Consider the following 15067-nt stretch of genomic DNA (forward strand, 5'->3'; position numbering starts at 1 on the left):
AATATGAATAATGACCACGATTGGTGCCTACACATGTGATAGATTGTATTATGAGCTCACGTATGGTGATTGCTGGAATGTAGTTACACCGCTTTTGTATTAGGTATTTATACGTGCAATTTTATTGTTTTTGTATAGCTTGAGAAAGGCTTGTAGTGAGCTGAAACATTGCCTTTTTGATGTACTGACGGGTATGGAATGAAGACGCAAGGTGAAGATGCTGGCTATACGTTTTCTATTTTCTTGCTTCAATGCACAGTGATTTAAATACACCTTTTGTGGCAAAGTTTTTTCTTTTAGTACTAAACAAAGAAAACCAGTATATTAGACACTTATGCAATGGTAACACACTCCCGACCTACTTCATGGATTGAATCCTACTACCCTGGAGGTCTGCTGGAGATGTGGTACTCTTCTAGGTACTATGTTCCCCATTTTACGTCCTTTGATACGTCCTATTGGAAAGGTCAACTTAATCCAGGACCTTCTGCGATATGATGCACCTCTTGACTTCCTATGTTATCTACCTAATATTACACCCACCCCTGTTAGGAAGTCTACTTTTAAACTCAGAGTGCAGATCCTCACGGGAGCTCAATGCCTTATAGCACACTATTAGAAACTAAATAATACCCCAACCCTGGTAGAATTGTATGCTAAAGTTGTAGAAATCAGATCTATGGAATATATTACTGCTTTGATTCAGAATAAACTAGAACTATTTGATACCACTTGGGGGATCTGGGATGCATACAGGAATCATAGATATTTGTAAACTCCACAGAAATGCACACCTAGTCTTTCCCTTTCCTTACACCTTAGGCTACTTTCACACTCACGTTTGGTACAGATCCGTCATGGATCTGCACAGACGGATCCGTTCAGATAATACAACCGTCTGCATCCATTCAGAACGGATCCGTTTGTATTATCTTTAACATAGCCAAGACAGATCCGTCTTGAACACCATTGAAAGTTAATGGAGGTCGGATCCGTTTTCTATTGTGCCAGATTGTGTCATAGAAAACGGATTGGCTCAGTTTCATCAGACGGACCCCAAAACGCTGACGGCAGCGTTTTAGTGTCTGCCTCCAAAGCAGAATGGAGACGGTACGGGGGCAAACTGAGGAAAACTAATGCATTCTGAGCGGATCCTTTTCCATTCAGAATGTATTAGGGCAAAACTGATCCGTTTTGGACGGTTTGTGAGAGCCCTGAACGGATCTCACAAATGGAAAGCCAAAACACCAGTGTGAAAGTAGCCTTATGTGTCTTGTTTTTTGTCTTTGTTGACTGTTTCCTTTCTATATCTCATCAGGTATTGTTAGTCACTTCTCTTGCCTCTTACTAGGACCATTATTTAGAATTTTTTTTTGCATGTTATCTCTGATGTTTTATCTCACTCAGGATCTTAATCGAGATGATTTTTTTTTGTATACCTCAATGTGGATTACCTGAGTTAGTTTTTTTAACTCATGTTGTTATTATCATAAAACTGTCAATAAATATACAATTATAAAAAATACACCCTTTGTAGATAGACTATCCTTTCTTAGGCTACTTTCACACTTGCGTTCGGAGCGGGTCCGTCTGATGTTTCATCAGACGGACCCGCTCCTATAATGCAGACGTTTGCATCCGTTCAGAACGGATCCGTCTGCATTATAACTTCTAAGTCTTCTAAATTTCTAAGTCTGAAAGTAGCCTGAACGGATCCGTCCAGACTTTACATTGAAAGTCAATGGGGAACGGATCCGCTTGAAGATTGAGCCATATGGTGTCATCTTCAAACGGATCCGCCCCCATTGACTTACATTGTAAGTCTGGACGTATCCGCTTGCCTCCGCACGGCCAGGCGGACACCTAAACGCTGCAAGCAGCGTTTAGGTGTCTGCTCGCTGAGCGGAGCGGAGGCTGAACGCCGCCAGACTGATGCATTCTGAGCGGATCCGCGTCCACTGAGAATGCATTAGGGCTGGACGGATGCGTTCGGGGCCGCTTGTGAGAGCCTTCAAACGGAGCTCACGAGCGGACACCCGAACGCAGGTGTGAAAGTAGCCTTATACAGTGAAAAAAAGATATGCCAATGCATACCAGCCAAAAATATCGATATGCTCTCTATAAGTGCCAGGAGCTTTCTTGGTGCATAAACTAAACATGAAGAAAAAAAAAAAAAAGGCCCTTATTTATCATACCTTCAACTTCAGAATTCGGACTGAAAAAGTCACAAAATAGGACTATTGCGACTTTTTGCATTTTAACACCACTCACTCCAGTTGTGTAATATGTGAATGAGTTTAGCTATGTTAGCTATGTTAATGAGTTTCAGTCCAGATTTATCATTGCGACTTTTTTTAAAAGTCCCAAAAAAGTCACAATCTCACTCCATTAGGAGGGTGCCATCTTGACTCACTCGTCCGGCGATGCACAGGTAAGCCCTTACCTGTGCCTGGAGCCGGTCTGAAATCAAATGCGGTCACCGGGAGCAGGCAGTTCCGAGAACAGCCCGATGAAGGCCCCCGGCGGCTGCTCTCGGAACTGCCTGCTCCCGGTGACCGCATTTGATTTCAGACCGGCTCCCGACACAGGTAAGGGCGTACCTGTGCATCGCCGGACGGGTGAGTCAAGATGGCAGCCTGAATGTGTTCGTTAGCGAACTGACCATCACTGGCAGTAGGAAAACTGGAGGAGCTTCTCTAGAGAGAAGTGTTAGGTTTAAGGATAAGACAAATTTATTAAACAAGTGACATCTGATAAATGTGGCAGAAAGTACTCAAGCAAAACTAACTTCAAATATTCTCCTCATGATAAATTCCCCCTAAAGTGTGCACAGTCTCACGCCTTCAATAATCCAGAGTTGTGAAGCATCTGCGCTGATTTACCACTTATCAGTCTCTGATCATAATAGTCAATGAGCATCAACCAAATCAAGAAAACATTGAGATAGTTATATTAAAGTGGCACTTCGCATAACAGATGATGCTATTTTGCTTATTATAGTAAAATAAATGTTTGGAACCTTGTTAATAACATCTTGTTAGCAGGCTTCCCAAGGGATAGCATGCACATCTAAGACTGAGAAGAAAATGTGACATTTGGAAATATCAGGTTGTATTGCAGCCTAAAAATAAATGCAGGTATTGGCTTCTTTGCTCCCTGCTGATTTGTGGATGACATGGACTTACAGGGAAACATACACGCAGAAAAGAGAATTCATAGAAGTGCCAAAACAATCAGCGCAAACCATAAGAGACAGCATGTTAGGACTGCATATGACATGTCTTAAAACCATCAATGGACTCTAATAAAGTTAGTGTCTTCCAGTACTAATACTCAAGTCCTGAAGCAAGATGTACTTACAGGGGGTTCACTAAGCAAAAAAAAAATGGCGCTAAAATGTAACTTTTATTAAATATGTATTAAAATAATTAGGGAAGAAAGATCTCATAAAATATAGATTGTCCAATCCCACTTATTCTTCACGGATAATTCACCAGCCAATGTGCAGGCACCGCTATCTCCCCTGGGGGACAAGGCTGATGTGGGGGGGAGGAATTAATATGTGCACCTGGACCTCAGTCTATCACTGAACCTATTTTCATTTAGTCAGTGAACAATGGCCTCTCACACATACTTCCTTTTCAGCTATTCACCTCCAAAAACTCTTTTACTCCCCCACCACCTTTCCTAAAGAGCTCACTATGAACACATAGGGCCATATTTATCATTAGCTCAAGTCAAAAAAATGGAGTGAAAAAGTCGCAAATTTTTGCGCAATCGCTAAAACCGCAAAAATCTGCGACTTTTATTGGCTCTGCACTATGCTTGCCAGTTTTCTGAAAGTGGGCTGTTTTCTTATGTAAATGAATCTCTAGACAGAATTACTATTGCAACAATTTAAAAAAGTCGCTAAAAATTGTGCAATGTCACTCCAGTGAGGAACATGCTTATCTTATGCGACTTTTTAATAGAACTTTCAACTTTTTCGTAAAGACGTGCAAATTTTGTAAAGCCACTTACTGAAGGATAAACTGCTACCGTCAAACCACATTCATCACAGTATTAACCCCTTAAGGACTCAGCCCTATTTCACCTTAAGGACTTGGCCATTTTTTGCAAATCTGACCAGTGTCACTTTAAGTGCTGATAACTTTAAAACGCTTTGGCTTATCCAGGCCATTCTGAGATTGTTTTTTCATCACATATTGTACTTCATGACACTGGTAAAATGAAGTAAAAAAAATTCATTTTTATTTATAAAAAAATACAAAATTTACCCAAAATTTGTAAAAAAAAATTGCAAGTTTGAATTTCTCTACTTCTATAATACATAGGAATACCTCCAAAAATAGTTATTACTTTACATTCCCCATATGTCTACTTCATGTTTGGATCATTTTGGGAATGATATTTTATTTTTAGGGGATGTTACAAGGCTTAGAAGTTTAGAAGCAAATTTTCAAAAACCCAATTTTTAGGGACCAGTTCAGGTCTGAAGTCACTTTGCGAGGCTTACATAATAGAAACCACCCAAAAATGACCCCATTCTATAAACTACACCCCTCAAGGTATTCAAAACTGATTTTACAAACTTTGTTAACCATTTCGGTGTTCCACAAGAATTAATGGAATATAGAGATACAATTTCACATTTTTTTGGGCAGATTTTCCATTTGAATAATTTTTTTCCAGTTACAAAGCAAGGGTTAACAGCCAAACCAAACTCAATATTTATGGCCCTGATTCTGTAGTTTACAGAAACACCCCATATGTGGTCGTAAACCGCTGTACGGGCACACGGCAGGGCGCAGAAGGAAAGGAATCCCATACGGTTTTTGGAAGGCAGGTTTTGCTAGACTGTTTTTTTTGAGACCATGTCCCATTTGAAGCCCCCCTGATGCACCCCTAGAGTAGAAACTCCATAAAAGTGACCCCATCTAAGAAACTACACCCCTCAAGGTATTCAAAACTGATTTTACAAACGTCGTTAACCCTTTAGGTGTTCCACAAGAGTTATTGGCAAATGGAGATGAAATTTCAGAATTTCCATTTTTTGGCAAATTTTCAATTTTAATCATTTTTCCCAGTAACAAAGAAAGGGTTAACAGCCAAACAAAACTCAATATTTATGGCCCTGATTCTGTAGTTTACAGAAACACCCCATATGTGGTCGTAAACTGCTGTACGGGCACACGGCAGGGCGCAGAAGCAAAGGAATGCCATACGGGTTTTGGAAGGCAGATTTTGCTGGACTGTTTTTTTTGACACCATGTCCCATTTGAAGCCCCCCTGATGCACCCCTAGAGTAGAAACTCCATAAAAGTGACCCCATTTTAGAAACTACAGGATAGGGTGGCAGTTTTGTTGGTACTAGTTTAGGCAAGGTAACAAGAAATAGCTGTTTTGGCACCGTTTTTATTTTTTGTTATTTACAATATTCATCTGACAGGTTAGATCATGTGATATTTTTATAGACCAGGTTGTCACGGATGCGGCGATACCCAATATGTATACTTTTATTTATTTATGTAAGTTTTTGCAGGATGAGATGACGGTTTTATTGGCACTATTTTGGGGTGCGTGTGACTTTTTGATCGCTTGCTATTACACTTTTTGTGATGTAAGGTGACAAAAAATGGTTTATTTAGCAGTTTTTATTTTACATTTTTTACGGTGTTCATCTGAGGGGGTTAGGTCATGTGATATTTTTATAGAGCCGGTCGATACGGACGCGGCGATACCTAATATGTATACATTTTTTTTATTTATGTAAGTTTTACACAATAATATCATTTTTGAAACAAAAAAAAATCATGTTTTAGTGTCTCCATATTCTGAGAGCCATAGTTTTTTCAGTTTTTGGGCGATTATCTTAGGTAGGGTCTCATTTTTTGCGGGTTGAGATGACTGTTTGATTGGCACTATTTTGGGGTGCATATGACTTTTTGATCGCTTGCTATTACACTTTTTGTGATGTAAGGTGACCAAAAAATGGTTTATTTAGAACAGTTTTTATTTTTTATTTTTGACTTTTTACGGTGTTCATCTGAGGGGTTCGGTCATGTGATATGTTTATAGAGCCGGTCGATACGAACGCGGCGATACCAAATATGTATACTTTTTTTTATTTATGTAAGTTTTACACAATAACAGCTTTTTTAAAACAAAAAAAATTATGTTTTAGTGTCTCCATATTCTGAGCCATAGTTTTTTTTATTTTTTGGGAGATTGTCTCAGGTAGGGGCTCATTTTTTGCGGGATGAGGTGACGGTTTGATTGGTTCTATTTTGGTGGGCAAACGCCTTTTTGATCGCTATGCGCTTCCTGTTCCGGCCCGGCGGTCATGTGACCGCCGTGACCGGAGAGTGCAGGAGCTGTGTGAGGTCTTTCACAGACCTCGATCAGCCCTGCACTGAGGCTGTACAGTGCAGAATTATGCTGTACAGCCTCTCTGGGGGGTGCATTTCTTCTGTAACTGGGGCTACTATGTCAGCCCCAGTTACAGGAGAAATCAACAGTGAAAAAAAAAAAAAGTGAGGCAAATGTACCCCAGAGGTCTTGTATGACCTTATGGGGGATGAAAAGTGTAAAATAAAAAATAAAAAAATAAAGGGTTGAAAAAATTAAATAGAAAAAAGGTTTCACATGTAAAAAAAAAAAATTCCCCAAGTAAGAAATAAAAAAAAAATGTTAAAAATAGAAAAAATAAAATTAAATAGACACATTTGGTATTGCCACGTCCGTAAAAACGAGCTCTATAAAAATATCACATGACCTAACCCCTCGGGTGAACACCGTAAAAATAAAAAAAAAAGAAACGGTGTCAAAACAAACAATTTTTGTCACCTTACATCACAAAAGGTGCAACACCAAGTGATCAAAAACGCGTATGTCCTACAAAATGGTACCAATAAAACCGTCACCTCATCCCGCAAAAAATTAGCCCCTACATAAGAAAATCTCTAAAAAAATAAAAAAAACTATAGCTCTCAGAACATGGACACATTAAAACATAATTTTTTTGTTTCAAAAATGCTATTATTGTGTAAAACTTTAATAAATAAGAAAAAGTATACATATTAGGTATCGCCACATCCGTAACAATCTGCTCTATAAAAATGTCACTTGACTGAACCCCTCAGGTGAACGCTGTAAAAATAAATAAATAGAAACTGTGCTAAAACAACCAATTTTTTGGTCACCTTGCCCCATAAAGTGTTATAATGAATGATAAAAAAAATCATATGTACCCAAAAATAGTACTAATAAAACTGGCACCTTATCCCCTAGTTTCCAAAATGGGATCACTTCTTGGGAGTTTCTACTGTAAGGGTGCATCAGGGGGCTTCAAATGGGACATGGCATCTAAAAACCATGTGGAGTTCCTTTTCTTCTGTGCCCTGCCGTGTGCCCATACAGCAGTTTTTGACCACATGTGGGGTGTTTCTGTAAACCGCAGAATCTGGGTAATAAATATTGAGTTTTGTTTGGCTGTTAACCATCGATGTGTTAAAGAAATTTTTTTATTAAAATGGAAAATCTGCCAAAAAAGTGAAATTTAAAAATATGATCTCCATTTTCCTTTAATTCTTGTGGAACGCCTAAAGGGTTAACAAAGTTTGTAAAATCGGTTTTGAATACCTTGAGGGGTGTAGTTTCTACAATGGGGTTATTTATGGGGGTATCCACTATGTAGGCCCCACAAAGTGACTTCAGACCTGAACTGGTCCTTAAAAAGTGGGTTTTGGCAATTTTCTTAAAAATTTGAAGAATTGCTTCTAAACTTCTAAGCCTTCTAACGTCCTAAAAAAATAAAATGACATTTCCAAAATGATGCCAACATAAAGTAGACATATGGGGAATGTTAAGTAATAAATATTTTATGAGATATCACTTTCTGTTTTAAAAGCAGAGAAATTGAAATTTAGAAAATTGCGAATTTTTCAAAATTTTGGGTAAATTTGGGATTTTTTCATAAATAAAGGTGAAATATTTTGACTCAAATTTAGGACTGTCATGAAGTACAATGTGTCACGAGAAAACAGTCTCTGAATGACTTGGATAAGTAAAGGCGTTCCAAAGTTATTACCACATAAAGTGAGATATGTCAGTTTTGCAAAATTAGGCCTGGTCAGGAAGGGGGCAAATGGCCCAGATGGCAAGTGGTTAACTTTATTTGGGGAAAATGACGTTTTTGTTTTTTTTTACTTGAAACTTTTAATTTTTTTGGGGAAAACTTTTTTTTACTTGAAACTTTTAATTTTTTTGGGGAAAATTTTTTTGGGGAAAACTCATACAGCTTCCAACCTGTGAGATCCAGGGGGCTGGATCTCACAGGCTCGTCACCGGAAGGCAGCGCGATGCCTTCCTTAGACATCGCGCTGCCTTCCATGCCATCGGGTCCCCCCCCCCCCCCCGACAGCCCCATGGGGACCCTATGGAGCCACCACCGCCGCCACTTAGAAAAGCCGCAAACCGCAAGTCTGAATTAACGTGCGGTTTGCGGCGATCGCCGACACAGGGGGGTCACGGGATTCCCCCGCGCATTTAGCCGAGGTGCCTGCTCAATGATTTGAGCAGACACCTTGTTCCGATCACCGCCCACCGGGCAGCGGTGATCGGAACAACACATGACGTACCGGTACGTCATGGGTCCTTAAGGACTCGGGAACCATGCCGTACCGATACGTCATGGGTCCCTAAGGGGTTAAAGGACCATTAATAAATCTGACTTAGCCAAAAGTGACTTTGGACATATGTAAAAGTGGATTAAGATGTAAGTGTAATGATAAATCTGGCCCATAGACTACTGCTGTCTCACATAGGCTAACTGCTCTTGCTGCTATTGACTCTGACTCTTCTTACTGTCATTCATTCATACACTTTGCACTCGACGCGTTTCTGAGGCTTCTCATACACATCAGCCTCTTCATCAGGAGCGCTTAATTGTGATAACAGACAGATCAACATATAAAGATGCTGCAACGCCATTGGCATCACACGTGCAGCTCATCGAGACATAGCTTGCGGCACTGGAACGGCCATAACGCGGCCGCTCAATGTGCCTGTTTATGAAGCCTAGTTTCCGCATCCTCCGGGCTGTGCCGGAATCGCGGGATCCTATCAGTGTGGGGGAGTGTCATGCTCGGCACTCCCCCGCCCCGCCTCTTCATCGCTGGAGCGAGTGGCGAAACAGCCCCCCCAAAAAAACTGAAGAATTACCAGGGGCTCTGTACATGTATATAACTCATACTATAGTGGCTATTAACCATTACTACACCACAGATCCATATCAGGACATATTTATATAGATATGCAGGGTTGACATCAAGGGAGATATCAATCATTACTACGATAAGTAGCCATATATAAAACGTGATGTATGTGTCAACTCCTTATCAAGAGGAATACCATTGACACAGTCATATTGGCAAGGAGCACACCAATCTGATAGAATATGAAGATGTCAAACAAGAAAAAGGAGCATAACTACTGTACTTTATATGTATCGCAATTGGCGAGATATATCTGTATCTATCCAAGGGCCTTATCCATATATCCTCTCAATGACAAAGCGGTCCTCTTCTGCAGGACCACTCTGAGCAGGGCTCACATCATTAAATAAAACATGCATAGGATATAAATTCATTGAGCCCCAGTTCACCATTTGGAGGGTGAACGTCCACTGGGCCTCCTTGTGCAGGAGGAGGTTATCAATATCCCCCCTCTGGGAGACGCTGTGAGGTGCTCTATGCCCTGAAAACTGATGCAATTTCGCATACCCTGATGACATAAGACCATATGCTGTGCTAAAGGAGTGTTAGTGTTATTTTCTATGTCACGTAAATGCTATCCGTCGTCTGAATTCTCGCTTAGTTTTTCCTACGCGTTGTAGGCTGCATGCACATGTTGCAACATACACAACTCCAATAGTTTTACAGTTTATACAGCATCTGACTTTATAACTCCTCTTATTGACACTGCTAGTGATGGTGTCCCCCTTTTTAATTGCTTTACACGCCACGCACCCGCTACATTTGAATGTCCCAGACGTTTTTATAGGCAGCCAAGTGGAAGATCCTGGAGCAAAGAACGCACTATGCACTAACTTATCCCTGCGGTTGCCCCCACATCAATAAGTAATAAGGGGATATTTCCCAACAAGATAGCCTATGTCAGGGTCTGATCTCAGTATTCCCCAATGGTCTCTCAGAACTGTGCGTATTTCTACATGTGCCTCATCAAAGGTATCAATGATCGTCACTTTGGGATCATCGTTTGTGCGACTCTTAGGATGCAAGAGGTTCTCTCTATTACAGGCCGCTGCATAGCGGTATGCCTGCCTTAAAGGTTCTTTGGATAACCTCTCTGCCTAAACCTAGTCTATAATTCCATTGCAGCTGTTCTGAAATCAGTCCACTCTGAGCAGTTTCGTCTAGCTTGTAAATACTACCCTTTAGCGGGTGGCTACTTTCCCACCTAAGAAGCGTGTTGGTGGCCTTGGGTTTCTTGAACATCTTAGTTTTAATCTTCCTGTCCGGGCCCACACTGATGGATCTAAGAATGTTAGGTTGACCTCATCTATCTCAGTCGTGAAGAACAAGCCTACATTATTTTCATTGACAAAGGACACAAACTGCTCAAAGGCCGGTTTAGTGTCATTCCAGAGAATGAACACGTTGTCTATGAACCTCAGCCATAACAAAATTAATGAGGCCCATCGACTCATGTTCTCACCAAAGACGACCTCTTTCTTCCACCAGCCCAGGTAGAGATTAGCGAAGGTTAGGGCAAAAGGACTACCCATCGCGACTCCGCTGAGCTGGCGGAAGATCTGCCGATCAAACAAAGATATTATTCTGCAGAATAAATTGTAGTGTAATGAAAAAAATTGTGTGCTTTGAGATGTGACCCCCTTTCCGCCAGGAAAGCCCCCATAGCTTCACACCCACTCTCATGTGGGATTGAGCTGTAGAGGGCCTCCACATCAAGACTAGCCAATAGCACTCCCTCCTCACAATAGATATCATTGAGGCGTCTTAAAAAGTCCATGGAGTCCCTCACGTGTGAGGGCAAACTCACAACAAATGGATGTAGAATCTCATCCACGTAGGAACTAATCCTCTCTGTTAAACTCCCCACACCAGACACAATTGGTCTGCCCTTGAGAGGTGTGACCCCTTTATGGATTTTGGGCAGACTGTAGAACTGTGTTATCAGATATTTAGTTAGAAGATAAGAAAGCTTATTTTTTACTGATCCGTTTTTCATTCCTAGCTTGACCCAGGATCCTTGTCAAATTATTCTTCAGGTCCTGACATGCATATTTGTCCAACCTTACATAACACATGTTGGCATTGAGGATACGCAGGCACATGTCCCTATAGGCCTCAACTGCTAGAATCCCCACATTACCCCTTTTATCGGAGGGTTTAATAATTATGCTTTCATCATCGGTCAGGGAATTTAAGGCCTCATTTTCAGTTGGAGTCAGATTTCTCTTTTTCCACCCCTGAGTACTTAGAGACCGCAGTTTTTCAGTTACCACAGTTAGAAATGCGTCTAAAGGAGAGTACTCATTAGGAGGTGGACTTTTTCTGAATGGAGGCTTCAGTTGGGTGAAGGGGCCTGCACTAATTGGCCTTTGGCCCTCTTCTAAGAGATCTGCAAGCAGTCAGACGTCACCTAGCTCCTCCTCCTCTGTCCCCAACAGGCGGAATTGGTCTCGATCATGGGTAGAGAAGAACTTTTTCCATTTTAAACGTCTTATAAACAAATTCAGGTCTTTAACCCAAATATAATTACATGTAGGGACGAAGAATAGCCCTTTCCGAAGTACCTCCATTTCTGTGCCTGTGAGAGTACGCTGTGACAAATTATTGATCTGGAGGTCTTCAGTGTTTTTAATCCTATAGATTTTTTCTGTTTCTTAGATGGTATTCTGAGCAGTGATGGCCAGCTCGCTGTGTTCGCCCGCAAGCAGGCAGTTCCGAGAACAGCCCAATGAAGGCCCCCGGCGGCTGTTTTCGGAACTGCCTGCTCCGGGTGACCGCATTTTTTTCAGACCGGCTCGCGGCACAGGCACAGATAAGGGCTTACCTGTGCATCGCCGGACTTGTGAGTTAAGATGGCAGGCAGCATGTGTTCGCTGGCGAACACGGCGAACTGGCCATCACTCTGAGCCCATCCGTAAAAAAACACCTCCGATGGGACCACTGTCTCCGCTGCCTCTTCCCCTATTTCTATTTGGTCGCCAACCTCGGCCTCTATTCCCACCTCTATTCCTGAATGTGGTGTTAGAGAAAGTTTCTCCGTCAATGTCCCCCTCAGAGGAGGAGATGTCTGTTTCAGTTTCCTGGTTTCTTTTATTATACTTCACAGTAAACTCAAATATTTTTAGTTCCTTAAAGGGTTTCTATCACTTGGTATGACTTAATTAGCTGTCAGACACTAGCGATCTGCTAGTGTCTGCTCTGGCCAACCATCCTACTATAATCACTTGTGGGGCAGCGGTTTTGCTAAAAAACTAACTTTTATAAATATGCTAATGAGCCTCTAGGTGCTATGTGGGCGTCATTAGCACCTAGAGGCTCCGTCTACCTTCATACACAGCCGCCGCCCAGCGCGTCCCTCCAGCCCGCCCATGTCCTCCTCCGTGTGACGCAGCAGACGAGTTCTCGCGCATGCGCCGTGCGCGGCTGTATTCGGCGCATTTGAGATCTCAGCTCGGAGCGGTCAGACATTCAATGCGCATGCGCCAAATACAGCCGCGCATGCGCATTGAATGTCTGACCGCTCCGAGCTGAGATCTCAAATGCGCCGAATACAGCCGCGCACGGCGCATGCGCGAGAACTCGTCCGCTGCGTCACACGGAGGAGGACATGGGCGGGCTGGAGGGACGCGCTGGGCGGCGGCTGTGTATGAAGGTAGACGGAGCCTCTAGGTGCTAATGACGCCCACATAGCACCTAGAAGCTCATTAGCATATTTATAAAAGTTAGTTTTTTAGCAAAACCGCTGCCCTACAAGTGATTATAGTAGGATGGTTGGCCAGAGCAGACACTAGCAGATCGCTAGTGTCTGACAGCTAATTATGTCATACCAAGTGATAGAAACCCTTTAAAATCCCTGGTGTCACGTACATATAAGGAGTGTTTCCTTTCTCTGATGTAGCTGGTGAATTTCTCCACCGCTTGTTGTAATGTGGCCTCTGTGAGGGATTAGCTCTTTTTCGGGGGTCATTGTCACAATTATGTCTACAACAGCCGGATTGCAGGTTAAAATGTCAGGTTTATTTTGACAACAGCCAAACAAAAATAACAAAACAAACGCCTTGCCCGTCTGGGCTCTAACTAAACAGGAATAATCCTACCTCACTTAGGCCTCTTTCACACTTGCGTTGTCCGGATCCGGCGTGTACTCCACTTGCCGGAATTACACTCCGGATCCGGAAAAACGCAAGTGTACTGAAAGCATTTGAAGACGGAACCATCTTCCAAATGCGTTCAGTGTTACTATGGCACCCAGGACGCTATTAAAGTCCTGGTTGCCATAGTAGGAGCGGGAGCGGTATACTTACAGTCCGTGCGGCTCCCGGGGCGCTCCAGAGTGACGTCAGAGCGCCCCATGCGCATGGGTGACGTGATCCATGCGATCACATGATCAATGCGCTTGGGGCACCCTGACGTCACTCTGGAGCGCCCGGGGAGCCGCACGGAAGGTAAGTACACTGCTCCCCCGCTCCCCGCTCCACTTTACCATGGCTGCCAGGACTTTAGCGTCCTTGCAGCCATGGTAACCATTCAGAAAAAGCTAAATGTCGGCTCCGGCAATAGGCCGAAACGACGTTTAGCTTAAGGCCGGATCCGGATCAATGCCTTTCAATGGGCATTAATTCCGGATCCGGCCTTGCGGCAAGTGTTCCGGATTTTTGGCCGGAGCAAAAAGCGCAGCATGCTGCGGTATTTTCTCCGGCCAAAAAACGTTCCGTTCCGGAACTGAAGACATCCTGATGCATCCTGAACGGATTTCTCTCCATTCAGAATGCATTAGGATAATCCTGATCAGGATTCTTCCGGCATAGAGCCCCGACGACGGAACTCTATGCCGGAAGACAAGAACGCAAGTGTGAAAGAGCCCTTATAGCACCCGTTCACACACGGTACCAACATGCGGGTTTTCCAGCCTATGTTACAGCCTGGGATTGCTGAAGTAAAGTCCAGTACGTTTGGGGGATTATGGACCAGAAGTCTGCCTGACTCTGGCCTAGCGACTGTCGATTCCCAGACCTCGCGGAGTCCCCCAAAGTTCAGGCTAACACCTATCCCCATGGCCCCTCAGCCAGCCCGGCTAAGACCACCCTTCCAGAGCCTCCAGCAGGCCTCTGTTGCACCAAGACTCTCTCTCTTTACTGACGGTCTGGGCTGGGCTCTTATCCCAGACTGATTGTGGCACCTGGTGCTACCTCAGAATTGATGACTGATGGTGAAGACGTGGAAACTCCTGCCATGAACCTCCCATAGCAGCCATGAGGCCCGTCACTACCTGACACCTCCCTCTTCTCAAAATAAGGTGCCTGCGTAAACTTTTTCGCTGCCACAATGTTGTCCTGCAACTCTGTGGTACTTTTCACTAAAATACTTTTCTCCTCCTCCAGTAAAAGTCTCATGAGGCGCAGACAGGATTCAACAGACTCCTTCTCCCATTTCCTAATGAGGTCCTCAGACCTTATTATGGCATTGGGTAACTCCTCAAACCTCTTGGTATGATCTTATTCCTCAAGTAGGTTTCCAGAGTCTGGATTTACCACCAGGACCGTATGTGATCTTTATAAACCCTGGTCAGATTTCTAAAGGTTGAGGATATAGATGTACTTACTTATTAAAAAATGTGCTGTTCTTTTTGACAGAACTTTTAATTTCAAACACAGCAAGAAGCTTAATAATGAGAGCACAACACGACTGGCAGTCTAAGAGGTTTATTAGTAAGCTTGAAGTTATGACTGTGCCCCTTGGTCATATATTGCATATCAACAGAAGGCGGCATGCTGGGTGTACTCGCCTCTCTC

The 15067-nt window shown here is 42.8% G+C and overlaps 1 protein-coding gene across 2 annotated transcripts in view; it reads right to left on the reverse strand.

Annotated features, from left to right (window-relative positions):
• The window catches only part of IMMP2L (inner mitochondrial membrane peptidase subunit 2), a 1418140-nt gene that overhangs the window by 1372940 nt on the left and 30133 nt on the right, over positions 1-15067 (reverse strand). The window lies entirely within an intron of this gene.

Source organism: Bufo bufo, chromosome 1, assembly GCF_905171765.1.
Source record: "Bufo bufo chromosome 1, aBufBuf1.1, whole genome shotgun sequence".
Lineage (NCBI taxonomy): Eukaryota > Metazoa > Chordata > Amphibia > Anura > Bufonidae > Bufo > Bufo bufo.